Source organism: Macaca thibetana, chromosome 1, assembly GCF_024542745.1.
Source record: "Macaca thibetana thibetana isolate TM-01 chromosome 1, ASM2454274v1, whole genome shotgun sequence".
Classification (NCBI taxonomy): domain Eukaryota; kingdom Metazoa; phylum Chordata; class Mammalia; order Primates; family Cercopithecidae; genus Macaca; species Macaca thibetana.
The window spans coordinates 148622277-148641970 of NC_065578.1; the positions used below are offsets into that span (position 1 = coordinate 148622277).

A 19694-nucleotide genomic window follows, 5' to 3' on the forward strand; every position below is an offset into this window, starting at 1 on the left:
GGTGAGGCCACCTTACTTTCTCCTGGTCTGTTTTCCCCTGTGGGGTGGCTGCATGAGGCGTCCTGCTTGGAGGGTTCCCCAATATAAGGTGGACTGTCCTTGATCTAGGTCGGGGTGGGCAAGATCCTGCCGCCACCCCGTCTCTGCGGTCCTCGGAAGTCTAGGTGGGATCTTCCTTTCCTTGCCTCTTTCTTCCCAACGGCGGGAGCGGCACAGGGTTGGGGTGGTTGCGGTCGCCTCGCTCTCTCCACTTCAACGTCTCTTACTCCAGGGAGTTTCATCCGGTCCTCCGTCCTCGGCCCCCACCTTTTAAAACATTTTCCAAAACTACACCATTAAAAGTGCGCGACTTCTCCGGGCCTGCAGAAGGAGCTCCTGCAGCCCGGCATTCCTCGGATTCCAGCGCTGTGACGTCCCCAAGGACGGCGCGCCTCCAGCTTGGGAGCTCTGGAGCTGGGGCTCCACGTTTCAGCGCGCGCCCGCGGCGCCCCCGGCGCGCGCCCTCCCGGGCCGCATTCCTCCCCGCCCCCGGCCGCGCGCCCCGCGCTCCCTCCGCCTCCAGGCCCCCAGCGCTGCCGAGCCCGGCTCTGGGGTGGGGGAGCCGTGGCCGCCGGCGCTTGCTCCGTCCCCTCCCACTCGCACGGCCCCTTCCTCCCTCCTCTGCCGGCCGCTCGCATTTCCTGCCGCTCTGGCTCTCCCGGCCCCTCAAAGTTCTTCCCAACTTTTTCTCCGTGGAGTGAGCGCAGGGGACGCAGACTCGGGGGCAGGTTGCTGTGCTCCTCCGGGCTCGGCCGCCTGCTCTGCTGGCTCAGGTCCTTGGGGAGCCCTAGACAGACACAAGTGGCCACTGGCGCTCCTTCCCCTCCCAGCTGAGCCATCCTCCCCGGCCTCCTGGAACGGGACAGCCAGTGCTTAGGTTTTTCTCCTTTTCTTCCCCGGTGCGCCTCTGCTCCGACTCTCGCGCCGGGATCGCGGCGGAAACCTCCCTCCCCTTTCGCCTCCTGCGGCTCCTTCCCTTCGCCCCTCCTCCGCCAGCCACTGGAATCAATTCCGTGGGGAATCGGGGCTTCGCCGCCGCGAAGGACAGCCTTTCCGCGCGGGACTCCGGGGCGCCACGGGGGCCATGTAAGCAGGTAAGCCCCGTCCAAGCCGGGGAGTCGGGCCCGAGGTTGGAGGCCGCCTCGGCGCTCCGGGCGCCCTGCAGATGACTTGGGCAGACGCTGGCAACGCCAACTTGCGATTGGCGGCCCGGGACGCCTGGCAGGGCAGCGGGGGCGCTGGGTGGCCGGGCCGCAGGGGTGTTATCTCGCGGTGGGAGCTGCCCGTGGTGAGGCGCAAAGCTTGTCCCGGAGCGAGCTGGAAGGTGAGCGCCGTCTGGGGAGTTTGTGGTTAAACCCACACCCTCGTCTTCTCTCTCCCTTCCCTTCTGCGTTTTGGGAATGAGAGAGGGCCTCGGAGGGGCACCTGGAGATACCTAAACCTTGGGGGCTAGAGGATGAAAGACGAACGACGTCGCGGTCGCTGCAGCGGTAGGGGGACGCAGCTGCCCGACGCCCCCAGTTACCCCCCACCACCACCGGGAAGGGATCTTGAGGCGAGCGGAGTTTTCCTGCCCTCTCACTAGGCCTCAGTGGTGCCACCGAACTCCTGGGCGTCGAGGCTCCTACTTGGGTGGTCGGGCTGGCTCGTAGAAAAAAGCTGTGGTCACACAATTTCAGATCAGGTCTCCACCTCAAACTTTTCAAGTTCTAGGTATTAACAGCCTCTCCTTCCCCACGTGACCCCCAGATCTCGGGTTTGAATACTTGTAAATGGGTTTTACACCTTTTCGTTTGGAGAGAGCAGTGAGGTAACGCTGCCCCTACCTCCCTTTTCCTCTCACTTCCTTCAGTTCCTGTCCTCCAGCCCCCTCATCCCCACCTACAATTTCAGAGATTGTAGGGTTTCCGCTTAAGTCTGGGGACTGGCTGTCGCAGGTTCTTTGTGAAGGTGAGAAATCTCTAGATTGCAGGCGCGGGCAGTTACAGAGTTTCCACCAATGTGTTAACTTCTTGAAATGGATTAGTTTACTCATTCATCCAACAAACCCAGCTTCCACTCTGCTAGGAACACGGGATAGAAAGATGCTAAACGAGATCACAGGGCAGGAGTCTGCAGCCTAGTGGAGGAAACCTGAAGGCAGATGAAGAATGATAATGCGTGGAAGATGGGTTCTGTGAGAGTCTGAGGCGAGCTTGGTCCTGGTGAGGCGTGCACTGCGCTTAGAGAATGGAGGTTGTGCTCATCTGGAGGGTGTATTCCAGGCAGAGGAAACAGCTGGTGCAGAGTGAACACAAGAAGGACCGAAAGTTTCCCTAGCCATCTGGGGGCCCAAGGGGCATTTATGGCCATGTTGGTGCAGTGTTGCTGGGATAGCATTCTCTCCACCCCCAATATAAGAAATTAATCTAGGAGTGCGTTAGCCACTGATGGGAACCACAAGTAGCTTCCAGTGGAGCCAAGGCCTCCCTCTTTGGATACACTTCCATGCCTGCTGCTGTTTTACCACAAGCAGCTGTTGTATGATCATCTAAATTTTAATTGGCCCATGCTCGGTTTCGTTAACATGGTATTGATTATTCTTCTTTTTTATCCCCCACATTCAAACAATGATTCCTTTTTTAAAAGGCTGCTTGACAGCCATAGGTGTGGTAATACAAGGCTTTACGGACCTTGTATTATAAAGTTACCTAATTGTTTGGTGATGGGGTTAAAGCTTGTGCCATAGAAATGACAGCCTTAATGAGCGGGAGCTGAATGGCATGATGCCCTTTTTGCCCAGTCTGAATGGGTGGCCATGTGGTGCAAAATTAGTTCATCTGTATGTCACGAAGTTTGTTATACTTTTCTCTACTTTGAAGTCATTACTATTGCTTTAGCACGCACAGTTGTAAGGACTGTCGTTCTTCTCTCTGAAACTTTATGAAAATAGAAAACACTATCTTCTTGCAGATTTTTGTAGCCTAATGGCCCAGGATTCAGCAAATCCTGGCTAGAAAAGTTTCTTACAATGCAGTAGCGTTCTGTACGTGGTTTGCCTTTCAAGGGTGCCTCTTCACTGGACTGAAGTGGTGCTGTAGTATTGTTCCTAGTGGCTGAGTCCTGGCCGAGGTGGCAGACATCCAGCTTTTGGTGACCTCAGGCCAGTACATCAGAGTAGGAAGAACACAGTGACTTCCTACACCTTTGGGTGTTTATCCAAGCCCCTCGACCAGCATCTTTTCTTATCTCAAGAACAGCCCCTTCACAGAAGGTTTCCTGAAGGTGTGGGGACCTGCATGAGAGAAATGGCTGAAGAGAAGCCCTTTCCCACGAATCCCAGGCATTTGCCCAGTTTCCATCATTGGCTTCAACATGTAATTATTATTAACACTTGAGTTATTCAGGTTTGTGCATACTGTGTCACGCTGGTAGCTGTACTAGAAAGAACAGTTAGACTTTTAATAGGGAAGCACCATAAGGAATTCAGAGAAAAATCAGAATTTTTAGAATAATTCTTACTTGCCCTGGACGTATGGGCTAAGTGTCAAGAACTATGAGGACTTTTTATTTTCCAGTGCCTTCCTTCCTTATTAGAGGTTTAAATTTGCTCCAGGGAAGCAAACATCAACCCTTTGATTGCACATTATAGCCCTCCTGGGTTTCATATTCTTGTCATTTTTGAGCAAGGATTTCGTCAAATTCTTGCATTTGAGCTTCATTACTTAGTCACCAAATGCTGTGTTTTTAAAAAATTCATTTTAAGCCTCAGAACAGTGCTGTGAGCTTTGTTAGAGATAATGCATGAGAAAGAGATAAGATGAAATACTTAATTAGCCAATTAAGGAATGAGGGAAAACAAACACTAAAGCTTTGGTAGGGAGGAAGTTCAAGTTAATGTCTAAAATACGTTTTTGGATCTCCCCTTACGGATTTAATTTGATTTAATTAATACTTCCTCTGTATGCATCTCACCGACGGCTTATTGAATGGTCCAAGGGGTATGTGTGGTAAGTTCTATAGCTTTTCCTGGCTGTCGGTGTGCTAGAGCAGGCGGTCCAGGTTTGGGAGTTTGAAATATAACTAGGTTGGAATTCCAGCTCTGCTATTTTTTAGCTGTGTGATGTTGGATGAACTTCATAGCCCTTCTGAGCCTCAGTTTCTTCATCTGCAAAATGGATCTGATAACATTTAGCCTCTCAGGATGTGTATGGAGAATTCAGTGTCATGCTGTATAACAGCACCTCACACAGAATAGGTCAAGGATGGCTATTTATATGTTCAAGGACTTGTATGTGGCCATGAATGTTCTCTTTGTGTGTTATATTTTCAGCAGCCTGAATTCACATGTGTGTAAACATACACATAAAGCTTTGTCTCTGACTTTTTTTTTCAGTCTATTGGCTCAAAACAAACATGTTGGCTGGCAGCTGCCATGTGGCCCCTCCTACAAGAGGAAATTGAGAGGTAGGGGACCAGGCAGTAGAGAAGTTTGAGGAGGGAAAGCCACTGAGAGATTAGAAGGGCAGAGAAAAAGATCTTTTTCCCTGTATAATTCTTACTGTAATCAGGGGCCAGTATTTTGTGTAAGGATCCTTGTATTTCTAATGTTGAAATCTAGTTAAAGAATGTTAGGGTAACTCTTGCCTTTAACAAGAGTACAAAAGCTAGCTGATATATCTTTGCAGCCTAGTGAAGCCCAAATATAAAGAGTAAACTGCAATACTTCTTGTGTAATGCCAGCCACTGGTTATTTGAACTTTAATGTTGTCTTTCATCTGAGAAACCTAGAGTATTTGACAAACATTAAATTATTGATCTTCATATCAACCTCAAAGTGCAAGGGAATGTTAGAAGAAAGGAACAATGTTAGAACAATGTTAGAAGAAAGCATGTGTTCTTGAAACAGAGTGGCAAAGAATTGGTTAAGTCTTTTCTGCAGGATGGCATGCAGGCCTGGAGATCATATGAAGGTGTCCTACCCCTTTGGGGAATCAGGGGGAGAGAGCCCAGGAAAATGCAGGCCTGACCTGGATTTTTGCAATAGGAGGGGAGAGGAAATGTATCTTGCCCAGACCAGCAGTGCCTTTGCCATATATTGCATGCATGCTGATTATGAAAATAATCTTATAATTATTTATAATTCTGAATTAAAGGATATGATGCAATGCTTGTGGATGAAGGACACAGAGTAGCTGTGTAAAAGGTAATAGTGAGTAAGTGCCTTTTTGTGTGATAAGGGTCGTTCTGGCTCTAAGTTGGGTTATAAATGGCATATTAACATTGTTTTACTTTCCTTTCCTTTTTCCTGTTGGTTCTGTATTTCTTGACTTTTCTTCCCCTGTCAAGCTTTTGTTTGATTTTCTTCAGAGTCCTTGCAATTGGAAAAAACATTTCATAGCCATTCTTAGATCAGCCTTACATGTAAAATTTGATATGTGGTTGATTTAGCTTAGTTTCCTTAGGGGCTAAATTAGGCTTAGGTCAAGAGTTTCATCCTAAGCCTGGTCAATTAGTTTGACCCAGAGGACTACTGCACATCCAGAGAGCCGTAACCCTAGCTGGCCATCCCATAAATGCTTTATGTTGGTCAATAGGGAGGAATCTAGTGAGAAAATGAGAAAGGAATCCTTTGGTGATGTAGCATTGTCTCTAAGTAGTAAAATATCCTCTTCACATTTAGATTGTTTGAGATTTTAGTGCTGAACTGTATTCCTAAGTTAAGAAGCCTTACCATGTGGGCCACTGACTTGATCTGCTTTGCGTTACACGTTTTGCGCTCACAGGGAAAAATTACTTACAGTTGAAAATTAGCCAAAGTTCCTAATGCATATTTTTGTATGAAATGTGTACTTTACTTCTACTTAATTTCCTTGTGTCTTTGGAAATTCATCTCTGGGGGTTAATTTGTTCACACTGCATTCCTCAAGTAATTGGGGCATTAGCCGAAGCAGTAGATTGTCAACCTCCAGTGAGTATCACCTGCAGGGCTTGTTAAACAAAGGTTGCTGTTCTTCCCCAGGCCTACCTCCGTTTCTGGATTCAGCACATTTAAGGTAGGCCTGAGAATTTCCATTTCCAAAGAGCTCCCGGGTGGTGCTGATGCTCTTGGTGTTGACCAACTGCATTTTGAGAAGCACTGAGCTGAGAAGTCTTGTTTGGTTCCCCCACCCCTGTTCCTCAGGCTTGCTATGGGTGTCACTTTTTCACTGCACTGGTTTGAATGATTCCATTCCTCGTTGCTTTAGAGCTGCAGAGAGGCTCGGTTAATGGCCTCGTATCCCTAGCCAGGTTCATGTAAAGCACTAATTAGATGTTTCCATGTTACTGGATCTCCTTGGCTATCATCTCCAGTCCAGACCTCTCTGCTTGCTACCAAACAGTTGGGTTTATCTGGTGCTTATATTCATTTGAGTGTCTGCTATACATGCCAAATCCTACCTGTCTCAACTTGAAGTCTCCAGTTTCTTGTCACAAAATGTACTGCTTCCAAATTACCTATCTCAGTGACATTGCTGTCTATTGAGTTAGCTGCTCAAGCCAGGCATTTGGAGTTTTCTTCAACCTGTCATTCGTAGCACCCTCAATCCATTTTCTCAAACCTCGGTAACAAATCCCATCAGTCATTAGGTCCTTTGAGTTTGAGTCTGTAAAAGTATTTTCCATTTGCTCTTTGCCCCCCATCCTTACTTCCTCTTGAGATTGTTCCAAGAGCATTGCTGTGGTTTGAATGTCCCCTCCAAAACTCATGGTAAAATTTGATTGCCATTGTCAACAGTGTTAAAAGGTGGGAACTTTAAGAGGTGATTAGGAGGAGCCTTCATGAAGGGATTAATGTCAGATTTGTTATCTCAAGAGTAGATTGTGATAAAGGGAGTCTGGCCCCTGGTGCCTTTCTCCATCTTCTGTGCTTGCCTCTGCCTTCCACCTTTGCACCATAGGATGACCCTGGCCAAATACTAGCACCATGCTTTTGGACTTTTCCAGCCTCCAGAACTGTGAGCCAAATAAACTGCTCTTTTTATAAATTACCTACTCCGTGATATTCTGTTATAGCAGCAGAAAATTATTTTTATTCTTTCAATGCTACAAAAAGGGTTTTTGAAATCACAAATTTTTGAAGATTTTACTCTTTTGAGTACTATTTAAAGTCTTTCACTTGTTATTTCCCTTATCATATGGATTCCTGACTATCTTCCCATCCCCATCTGCTGCTCTTTCTCTCTCTCTCCACTAGCGCTCCTAACACTTAGTGGTGTTTAATTCTCCTCTCCTTTGTTACATTCGTACCCAGAGTGGCCTTACCCCTTCCTGCCTGCTTAACCTCTTTGTGGTCAACTAAAGCTCCACCTTCACTCTGCTTCTCTCCACTGAAGCCTTCCTTCCCTTCCCTTCCCCTTCCCCTTCCCCTTCCCCTTCCCCTGCCCCTGCCCCTGCCCTTCCCTGCCCTTTTTTCCCTTCTTTTCTCTCTCTCACCTCCCCTTCCCTCCTCTCTTCTCTCTCTCTTTCTCTCTCTCTTTCTTTTTCCCATTCCTTTCTTTGTCTTTTTTTTTTTAGATGGAGTCTCGCTCTGTCTCACAGGCTGGAGTGCAATGGCGCGATCTCGGCTCACTGTAACCTCCACCTCCCGGGTTCAAGCGATTCTCCTACTTCAGCCTTCTGAGTAGCTGGGATGATAGGTGTGCAGTCACCACACCTGGCTAATTTTTGTATTTTTAGTAGAGACGGGGTTTCACCATGTTGACCAGGCTGGTCTCGAACTCCTGACCTCAGGTGATCTGCCCAGCTTGACCTCCCAAAGTGTTGGGATTACAGGCATGAGCCACTGAGCCTGCCCTTTTTTTTCTTTCTCTCTCTTTCTTCTTTCTTTGACAGGGTTTTGCCTTGTCACTAAGGCCGGAGTGCAGTGGGGTGATCATGGCTCATTGTACCTCGACCTCCTGGATTTAATTGATCCTCCCACCTCAGCCTCTCAAGTAGCTAGGACCACAGGTGTCAGCCACTATGCCTGGCTAATTTAAAAAAAAAATTTTGTACAGATGTAGTTTCCCTATGTTCAAGCCCAGGCTGGTCCTGAACTCCTGGGCTCAAGCGATCCTCCTACTTCAGCTTCCCAAAGTATTGGGATTCCAGACGTGGGCCCCTGTGCCCAGCCCATTCCTTACTTTATAGTCCCATAGCACTTTGAAATTACCAACATTAGTAAGTTTACATATTATACCTGTTTACCTTCCCGTCTCCTCTGCTAAGTTAAAAGCCTCTCTGGTAGGGATCTTACTCAGTTCATCTTATGTGGAGATTGGGTAGCCATAGCTATGATGATGATGATGTTGCCATTTTGCAGATAATGAATTAGAGTTGATTATTTTTAAAAAGTGTGGCCGCGTACAGTGGCTCACGCCTGTAATCCCAACATTTTGGGAGGCTGAGGCAGGTGGATCACGAGGTCAAGAGATTGAGACCATCCTGGCCAATGTGGTAATAAAACCCCCGTCTCTGCTAAAAATTAGCTGGGCATGGTGGCGTGCGCCTATAGTCCCAGCTACTTGGGAGGCTGAGACAGGAGAATCACTTGAACCTGGGAGGCGGAGGTTGCAGTGAGCTGAGATGGCACCACTGCACTCCAGCCTGGGAGACAGAGTGAGACTCCATCTCAAAAAAAAAAAAGTGTTATAGAAAATCACAAGCTTGGCTCTCACCATTATTTTAGTTCCTAAGTTAAAGGGATTAAGGCAGATTTCATGGTCATGAAAGTGAATTTGTCATGAATTACGTATATACTTCAGCTTGATGTTTAAAGTTCTCCACAAATGATTCCCAGGTGGGCCTCTAATTTCTTCAGATTTATGTCCCACTATTCCTCAGGGTTATGCCAAACTGCAGGTGTTTCCTGAACAGGCCCAGTCATTTTCCACCTAATGTGGTGCTGTTTCCTTGCCTAAGAGTCCTAACACTCATCATTGCCTATCAAAACCATCCCTCCGAGCCCTCCTTCAATACCACTTTCTCTGGGCAGCCTTCCCTAATTGCTCTCTGGGTCAGGCCCCCTTGCCATTCTGGCCTTGGCGTTGACCTCACTGTGCTCTGTGTCCTGGTTAACCTGCCTCATCCCCTCATTGGCCTGTCAGCTGCCTGGGAACTGCCACTGCTTCACTCCCTGTAGAGTCTTTTCTATGTATGTCTGATAAATATTTCATTTTTAAAAACTGCTTACTATGATATAAAGTACACACATACCTAGCAGAACATGGTGGGCTCAAGACATGCTGGTTTGTTTCTGCTGAGTGATGGAAAGCTTCTGAAATATTTCATTTTTTTTTTAGCAGAAAATGTAAGCAGAAAGTCTCATTTATTTTTGTTTGAAGCACACAGGAGCTCACTCAGCACAATACAATAAGCGAATCATACACATACTGAGAAAAAAAATGTTCCCATGAATACATAGGTATATATTCTTAAGAGCAGCAATCAGGAGTTTAACGACAATGTAAAGTGGTTTTCTCTAAGTAATGCTTTCTGATGTGCTTTTGGGTAGTAAATGGACAGGTAAATCACCATCACGTAACAGATGAGCTAAGAATAACATCTGTTACCCAAGTCACTGGAACCCTGTGGATTGTGAAAGCCCTCTTGGAGTTTACATTTAATTCCATCATTGGCCTGGTTGACTTCTACATTTCACTAAATTTGGACAAGATCAAGAAACTAACCCCTCAACTCTCAATCTCTCACACTCAGGGATGTGGGAGGGAAGGGCAGGTGAGATCAGATGTGAACACAGTCAGGGCTCTGCATAGCTCTTGATGGCACCTAACTTCCTAGCCTTGTCTGGCCTCTCCCCTAAACATCTCTTGGGTTCCTGTGAACCTTCTCCAAACATTTCTCAGGGTTGAAACCTTGTTGCTTTGACTCATGCTGTTATTGTTACTTCCTGCCCCCACTCCAGTTCTTTTATACATCCGATCACATAATAATGTTTCTGATTCTTTAATGTTTATATGATTTTTTTGTCTTTTTTGGAGGTTTTATCTAATGTTTCCTTTTCATTATTAGGGATAATAATATCCCTAATAATAGTTACGTTATCATTGTCATCTTCTCTACCTTCCTATAGTACTGTAGTGTTTGCTTATTTTCACACGTTTGGAGACATTTTGTAATTTATTTATCCTTGGGTTTATGGCATCTGATGCAGAGTACATGTTCAATAAATGTTTAGGGAATTGATGAGTAGTAGATATAAGAGAAATGTTTTTAATTGAAGTAACTTTTTAAGAGTGTGTCCAAAAAAACTTCAAAACAGATTGAAAGGAATATTTCTTGGGTTCAGTATCTGAAATTTTGTTTGTAAATCTAATGGATTTACACATGGATTTCCTACCTCAAACCCATGATTTGTATTAGATACTCTTCTTCTGCTTTTCCCGTTTGCTTTATGCTGGTGGATTTTTTTAAAAATAAATAAATAGCTGTTCGTGCTCCTCATCCTCTCTTTTCCTCCATCACCATGGAGTAGCTTCATGGTTTCTGTAGTAGTATCTGTGGATGTGTGTGAGTCCCAGTTGGGAAGCAGCTCTAGGCTGCGAAGTGGTACCACTTGTACAGAGTGATTTCTGCCACCAGTGCTGCTTGTTCTGGGGTGGAGAAGTGACACCTCCATTTAGAGGAGAAGCTGCAGAGTTTATTTTTGTGGCAGACATGTCCCCTTGAAGAGCTGTAATAACCATAATAAAGGAGGATTATGCTGTATTAGGTTTATGAAGGGTGCACCAGTCTGTTACCAGGGTCAGTGGTGACAGCTCAAGCCAGCAATTAGGTTTCATTTAAGACTCCAGGAGGCAATTAGCATTCCCTTCTGCCCAGGAAATACTGTGATCTATTAGGCCTATTCTTTTGCATTATACATTTTGTAAAATGTGCTTTAGATGATGAAGGTACACATTTTTTGACATATAAGCAAGTCTTCAATTTTTCATTTGAAAAATGGGGCTGACTTTTAGACTCCCTGTGTGTTTAAATCCGTGGGTTATAATGACTAACATCCTGGGTGGATTGTGCTTTTTAAATCAGTACATGTTTAAAAGATCATATATATTCTTTTATTCAAAGGTAAGGAATTTCTTATGGAATATTATATAATTATGTGATCTATGAGGGGAAAAATGGGACTGATGTGAAACAAATTAAAACTCCAAAATAATGAAAGGACATCTACCAGTCTTAATTATATTCTTTAGAAAATTATTGTTTTACTTAAGAAGTGTCTAAAAATAAAGGCTGGAGAGGATGATTTGTGCAGTGCTTCTGCTGAGCAGCTGTTTGGTTGTTTTTAAAATGAGGCTTGTTTTCTGAGTGCCAGGTTAGGTATGAGTGTGTACTTTGTGCCCCTTCATCCTTATGAAAGTGTTTAGGAATTTTAGCTTTGTCCATGAGTATGCAGTAATATTTAGTAGTTATTCAAACTGGTTTCCTCCCTCCGCCCCTCTTCCCTCCTCCCTCTTCTTTATTCCTTTTCTCACTCCTACCCCCTCCCCCTTCTTCCCTTCCTTCCTTTGGAATAAATTCGCTCAAATAATAATAAATTATTCCTTTGGAATGAATTAGTTTGGAAGGTTCTGATAGATTAATTACCATATATGTGTTCAACATTAATATATTTTTGGGTATGATAAAAGAGAAATGCACAGTGAGCAGCACATCAGGCCAGAAATGCAAAGACCACCTATTTCCATGGGGCAGTTAGGCTATCTCCTTATTGTTTGGTTCTTGGTTTGCATTTTTTTCTCATTTGAAGATGATAAAACTATAATAGTGACTCAGCACAGTACTTTGAAATCTGTGTATGTTGACATATTAAAGGCTCTGAGAAGTTCTGCTGTAAATGAAAATGTTTCAAAGCTAAATTCATTTTAGTAAGAATCTTTAAAAAAAAAAATCTGTGTTATGGGACACCTGTAATATGGAAGGGCATTAACAGTAAATAGAATGCCTACCAGAGAAATCTTGGTTTAGAAGGTACCTGGAATAGAGAAGACATGTTTGTGGTCTTTAAGAAACTCAACATCTAATTTAGACCATGTAGTGACTTAGATCGTTAAAATGATTAAACATTTAAAGTCATCATTAGCAGACCAGAATTAACTTTAATTTTTTAAATAGCTAGACTTTTGTGTTTTGTAGCATGTAACGAGCAAATTCAAAGCAAAAGATCAGGAATTATTCACAAAACCAATTTTCAAGAAAAGTTTAAAGAGCAGTAAGCATTTAGTTTAATTTTTTGTCTTTATAGTACATTGAAGAGTAATGTTCAGTTTAAATTTGAGGCACTGTGGCAATCTCATCCTTCAAAGAAAGATTCAGAGATATCCATTTGTCTGGCTTATGGAGGCTAGAAAATGTGATTAATATTAATATATACACTACGGAAAAATCTTGGTTCTGCAAATTCTGGCCTTCAGCCCTCCGTCTCCCCCACTTACTTAGAATACTGCCAAGAAGCAAGCAAGCAAGCAGGCTAGGGAGGTGTAAGCCACTGAGAGCTTTAGAAATGCCATTGCAATTATTTTATTAATAGCTGCCTCTGTTCAAATTGTTTTGTGTAATTGGGCACGTAACAGGCATTGTGAATATAAATAATATGAACAGCTTTTCTCCACCATGGCCTCTTTAGTTATGTCAAGCTAATTTGCTCAGTATTCTCTTCATCAGTTTTCCCCACTCCCATCTTTGGCCTTTTATACAGCAAAGCTTTATGTATAGAAACCCCCTCTCTGCTATAACCTTTAAACTTGTTCAACATTATGAAAGGGATGTTTTTATCTGTAGTTTATCCTTGAGAAATGTGAGAATTAAAGAAGTTATTTGCTCAGTTCTCACAGCTAGTAAGTGGAATAAGTGGCACATGAACCCGTTCTCTCTGATTCCACAGCCCAAGTTCTTTTTTATTTATTTTTTATTTTTCATTATACTTTAAGTTGTAGGGTACACGTGCACAATGTGCAGGTTTGTTACATATGTATATATGTGCCATGTTGGTGTGCTACACCCGTTAACTCATCATTTACATTAGGTATATCTCCTAATGCTATCCCTCCCCCCTCCCCACACACCACGACAGGCCCCGGTGTGTGATGTTCCCCACCCTGTGTCCAAGGGTTCTCATTGTTCATTTCCCACATATGAGTGAGAACATGTGTTGTTCTGTCCTTGAGATAGTTTGCTCAGAATGATGGTTTCCAGCTTCATCCATGTCCCTCCAAAGGACATGAACTCATCCTTTTTTATGGCTTCATAGTATTCCATGGTGTGTATGTGCCACATATTTTTAATCCAGTCTATTATTGATGAACATTTGGGTTGGTTCCACGTCTTTGCTATTGTGAATAGTGCCACAATAAACATACGTGTGCATGTGTCTTTATAGTAGCATGATTTATAATCCTTTGAGTATGTGCCCAATAATGGGATGTCCATAGCCCCAGTTCTTAACCACCACGTCAGGCTCAGAAGTCTGTGTAGGTCAAGTACATGTGTTCCTTCTTCCTTCCATTCATTCTTTCCTTTTGTCTATCCATCAGCTTGTTTAATAAATGCAGTTTGATGTTTTTGAAAGTGGAGATGTTTTTCTGTGGTCATAATCTTGAAAAGAATCAGCAACTAATAACGTAGCCTTTAACCCCATGTGGCTGTTTAGCATTTGAAATGTGGCTAGTCGGAATTGGGATATTGCTGTCAGTGTCAAATACACATGGGACCTTGAAGACTCGGAATCAAAAAAAAAAAAAAAAAAGTAAAATATCTTATTTTTTTTATTATACGTTGACATAATATTTTGTGTATATTGAGATAAATCTGTTGTCAAAATTAATTTCACCTGTCTTGATTTGCTTTTCTATGTGACTACAAGGGAATCGACAATTACATATGTGGCTTGCATTTATGGATCACATTGTATTTCCTTTGGACAGCACCATCATAGATGGTTATCAGACTACTCTTAGGAGCCCTAGTTCTTCAGTGATGCCTAAGGGGACTGGAGGAAAATGGTTAGAGATAGAAAGTAAAAGTAGTTATAGGCGATGGTGAGATGTAAGCCTGATGACACTTCGACGACCAGCAGAGAGAGACTAATATTAATTGGCATTTAGTTCCTGTAGTACTTACCATGTACAAGTGCTTTGTCCAGCACTTTAAGTGGATTATCTTTCTAGATCCTTACAACAACCCTGTGAAGTAAGCACTATCATTGGCCTATTATAGATGAGACGACTCGAGCTTAGAAAGGCTAAGTAACTTGCACAAGATCCTACAACTAGTAAATAAATACTAGTTAGGTATGTAACGTCATGGCATGCAAATACTAGTGAATGCTGGAGCCTAGTGTCAAATCTGGGCATGAATCCAGAGCTTGTGCTTATATCCACCCTTCATCACCACTTATCGAAGGCAGAAAGGAGAACATTACCTAGACCTGATCTGCAGCAGCCCTTCTGCTCATTAGTATCTACTGGGGGTGCCCATTATTTTCTCCAGCAGTGAAGGGCATTATCTTTAAATTAGGGAATATAGTAAAAACCATTGATGTTCCAGGAATGAGCTCCAGTTATCAGGAAATAATAAAAAATCAAACTGAACGTGTTCCATTTACTAACTCACGGTTGTCCTAATTAGAAAGATATTTAACAGAAATTGTTTTTAGAAACTTGAAGCATACTTCAGATTCTTTTGTAACTGAGAGACGTGGATATATTTCATAGCAAGTACAGATTTTGTAAATACAAATATTAGAGATTTTTTCTCTCAGTGTATCAGCATGTTTAAAAAATTGGTATAAACTTAGCCACAAACTTATGACTGGCTATTTAAATTTTTTTCATGTTTTTTATAGGTTGATGCAAAAGTAATCACAGTTTTTGCTGTTAAAAGTAATGGCAAAACCCACAATTATGTTGACATCAATCTAATAGTTAATGTTCGTATATAGACATAATTTCATAGTGGTAATTTTATACACTCCTTCATAATATATACATAATTTGTGTATTTTTTTATTTTTTTGAGACAAGATCTTGAGATCCTCCTACCTCAGCCTCCTGAGTAGCTAGGAATACAGGCATGTGCTACCATACCCCAGCTAATTTTTTATTTTTTTGTAGAGACGGAGTATCATTAGGTTACGCAGGCTGGTCTCGAACTCTTGGGCTCAAGTGATCCTCCTGCCTCAGCCTCCCAAAGTGCTGGGATTATAGGTGTGAGCCACTATGCCCAGTTAACTTGTGGTCTTAATAACTAATATTTGTAGCATCTTTACAATTGATATACTATAAATCCTCTTAATAATTTTTTAAAAATGAATTAATTAATTTTTTAAAGACAAGGTCTTGCTCTGTTGCCTAGGCTGCAGTACAGTGGTGTGATTATAGCTCACTGCAACCTTGAATTCCTGGGCTTAAGCAATCCTTCCACCTCAGCCTCTTGAGTAGCTAAGACCATGGGTATATGCCAACATACTCTGCCAAATTTTTTTATTTTTCGTAGTGACAGGTTTCATCATGTTTCCCAGGCTGGTCTCGAACTCCTGGCCCCAAGTGATCTCCCCCACCCCCCCGGCCTTGGCCTTCCAAAATGCTGGGATTATAGGTGTGAGTCACCATACCTGGTCTTTTTTTGTTGTTGTTATTATTGGAAGTATACACATTTTACATTTCTTGCTGTCGCATAGAAGATGATAGTGAAGATGATTCACATTAATAAATTTTTGCTGTTGAATTTATTTTAGGATAAATTATGAGTGAGATATAGTGAACATTTTTGTGATTCTTGAATCATACAGATGCAATGGAATTTCTAACGTAGGTCATAAAGATAAATTCATTGGCAACACAGCTTTACCCTCAGATGGGTGAGGGTCTTTGAGATCTTGCTTTCATACAATGTTTGATGACAAGGAAGTGGATTATCCCAGCAAATACTTTTTTTGTTTGTTTGTTTTTTGAGATGGAGTCTCACTCTGTTGCCCAGGCTGGAGTGCAATGGCATGATCTTGGCTCACTGCAACCTCTACTTCCCAGGTTCAAGCAATTCTCCTGCCTCAACTTCCTGAGTAGCTGGGATTACAGGCATGAGCCACTAGGCCTGGTTAATTTTTTGTAATTTTTAGTAGAGATGGGGTTTCACTATGTTGGCCAGGCTGGTCTTCAATATCTGACGTCAGGTGACCCACCCTTCTCAGCCTCCCAAAGTGCTGGTATTACAGGTGTGAGCCACCACACCCAGCCCAGCAAATACTTTCTTCTAACTCTTGCTTTTGTCTGTTTTTTACAGTTGCCTTCTCTAAAATCTGACGAAAGAATTGTTGAACCCTAAATCATACATGTGAAAGGTTGAATAGTAACCTTTGCACTAGATTTACTTTTGTGATAAGTGTTCAGTTATCTTTATGTCATTGAAGCAGACAAAGTGTGTTGGATAGAAATATTTCTGTTATGAGTATGGTATGTAGAGAATTGCTGAAAAATGTACTTGTAAAGAGGTAGCATCTAAACAAGAAATAAAAGATGTGGCAATGTAGATGTAGGTGCAGATGAAGTATAAACACATACTTCATTGACAAAAATAATTATAAATGATTATATCATTTTCAATTAATTTCTGGTACTCATTGGCTTGCTTTATATCGATATCTTTTGTGTCTACCTATTATTTTTTATTCTACTTTTTCATGAGCGTTTTTCAAATATATGTTTGCTATATCCGCTACTATATAACTTGTCATGTTTTGATGACAAGTTATTGTCATCAAACTAACTGTTGTATTGTGAGCTTTTGCTATGGTAACAGAAAAGGTTACAACATCTTGCTGGCTTATAACAACAAACATTTATTTTTTGACTGTATTATGTGAGTGCTGTTGGTAGGCTTGGAGGCTTGACTGGGCTCAGTTCAGCTCCACGGTGTTCTCTCAGTCAGGGATATAGCCTGAAGGGCAGCCCCTGTCTCAGACATGCTGTTCCCATGGCTGAGAGTGGTAGTGTAATGAGAAGCATGTAACTGCATTGAAAGCTGTTGTGCGAGGGAATGGTGGATAGGTTGTGTCTTCACATCCCATTGGCCAAAGTATATCACATGACCAAGCCTAGAATCACTGGGTTGAGGACTTCCACTCATCCCATGTGATTCCCAGACAAGTCACAGGGAACTGGATGGGATATGTTATAGGAACGGAGCAAAGATTCGGGATCAATAATTCCATCTTTTATTATACCACGATTGGTTATTTAACCGTTCTCTTGTGACTTGATATTCGAATTTTCCCCAATTTTAACTATTACAAAAAGCATCACTATAAACATTGATGAACAAGTTACATTTATTTTACTTGGAGAGTATTTCATTAGGGTTTAGTTTCCAAGGTAGGTTCTGTGGGTTAGAGGCATGAATTGCTTGTAGATCTTGTTACATATGGCCAGATTGCTCCCTGGAAAGACTATCAGCTTATAGCACCGTATCAATCTTTAAGTTTACAACTTTCCTCACATCCTGCTAGCGCTGGTTTTGAAATTTTCATTTTGTTAATTTCATAACTGCTTACCATTTAATTTTTGCAATTACGAATGATGGTATTTAAAAAATATTTAGAACTAATTATATTATTGATCTATTACATTGAATAAAACAAGAGCCACTTATAATTTTCTTACCTTGTTTTGAAAATCATTAAAAAATACAAAAAAACCCCTCATTTTCATCCTCCTTGTTTTCTTGGCCCCATATTTTTCTCAATATAGTACTTTTTTTTTCTTTTGAGACAGAGTCTCACTCTGTTGCCCAGGCTAGAGTGCAGTGGCGCGGTCTTGGCTCACTGCAAGCTCCGTCTCCTGGGTTCATGCCATTCTCCCACCTCAGCCTCCGGAGTAGCTGGCACTACAGGTGCCCGCCACCAAGCCTGGCTAATTTTTTGTTTTTGTATTTTTAGTAGAGACGGGTTTCACCGTGTTAGCCAGGATGGTCTCAATCTCCTGACCTCGTGATCTGCCCGCCTCGGCCTCCCAAAGTCCTGGGATTACAGGCGTGATCTACCTCACCTGACCTTTTTTTTTTTTTTCTTAAACCACTGAGCTTTTTATTGGCCTCCTGCTCCCCAAAGGGTACCCTGCTTCTGCTGGCTTAATGTCTCAGAACTTTGGTGGTGTTGGTCTCAGATACCACTTTGCCACTCACTTTGTGGCGGGTGGTGGTCTTTTGAACGGTTTGCATGGAGTTGCTGCTGTCCATCACCAAGATTGAAGATTGAAGTCCTCACCGTTTTCCAGCAGGCAGCGGTAGGTGGTGATCCTAGCCTCCGGCTTGACCTTGATGTTCAGCAGGACCTCGCACTCCTGGGCCTGGCGCTGCCCCTCTTCCTGGGTCTGTGCCAGCTCCGATGCCAGGTGCAGCAGGATCCCGTTGAGCTGCTCCATCTGCAGGGTGTAGCGGACCTCCACCTCCCTCAGGCTGTTCTTCAAGCTGGCCTTCAGATTTTTTGTGGAGTCCAGGTCAGTCTCCAAGGACTGGACTGTATGTCTCAGCTCCATGAGCATCATCTCAGCAGCTCCAACCTTGGCGGCCTGCATTATGACCACTGTGGTGCTCTCCTCAATCTGCTGAGACCAGCACTTGTCCAGCTCCTCTCAGTTCTTCTGAGCCAGCTCGTCATGTTGGGCTCGGAAGTCTGCCATGATCTTGGCGAGGTCCTGAGATTTGGGGGCATCTACCTCCATGGTCAACCCAGAGCTGGTAGTCTGCGCTTGTAGGCCTTTTAGTTTGTCTTCATGGTTCTTCACGAAGAGCAGCTCCTCCTTGAGAGCCTCTCTCTCTGTCTCCAGCTGCAGCCAAGTGACATTGGTGTCATCAGTGACCTTGCAGAGCCCATAATGTCGCTCTCCACAGACTGGCGCATGGCTAACTCTGTCTCATACTTGACTCTAAAGTCATCAGCAGCAAGACCTGTGTTGTCAATCTGCAGAACAATGCAGGCATTGTCCACAGTATTTGCGAAGATCTGAGCCCTCAGGTCCTCGATGGTCTTGAAGTAATGGCCCCAGTCTCTGACCTGGGGTCCCTTCTTCTCCAGGTGCTCCCAGATTTTGCTCTCCAGCCTCCGGTTCTCAATCTCCAGGCTCCTCAGCCTGTCCAGGTAGAAGGCCAGGAGGTCTTTCAGGCTTTGCATGGTCTCCTTCTCATTCTGGATGCCTCCTATTCCTGCCAGATGCCCAGCCATCCCTGTGGCCAGGCCCCTGGACCCCAAACCATCCCAGAAGCTGGTGGAGCAGGACACAGAGATCCGGAAACCAGAGCCCTGGGCATCTGCATAGACTCTGACCACGCTGTTGGCCAGCTGGATGGCGGGATGGAGCCCAGGGACCGGTAATTGGTGGAGAAGGTGGAGAAAGTGGTGAAACTCATGCTGTCCGGGGAGGAGAGTGAAACTCATGCTGTCCGAGGAGGGAAGGACCCAGGCTTTGCTGATGACCTCAGTATGCTACTACTTCAATACATATTTATTCTGACATTAAAATAAGACAGTGAAAAAATAAAAATAAAACATACTTGATACGAGGTTTTATAACTTTTATCTCAAATCAAATCAAATCATAGTAATTATCACTACAGAACTGAGTGAGTGGTCAAACCTGCTC

General features: G+C 43.4%; 1 protein-coding gene and 1 pseudogene across 1 annotated transcript in view; one reads left to right on the forward strand and one right to left on the reverse strand.

The window, feature by feature from the left end:
• Window positions 1–589: 589 nt before the first annotated feature.
• Window positions 590–19694, forward strand: part of PTPN14 (protein tyrosine phosphatase non-receptor type 14) — a 203077-nt gene continuing 183972 nt past the window's right edge. Inside the window, exon 1 of the mRNA XM_050761587.1 lies at window positions 590–1133. The gene's annotated coding sequence lies outside the window, so the exon portion shown is untranslated. The remainder of the gene's footprint in view (window positions 1134–19694) is intronic.
• LOC126937966 (keratin, type I cytoskeletal 18-like) lies at window positions 18184–19476 on the reverse strand (annotated as a pseudogene).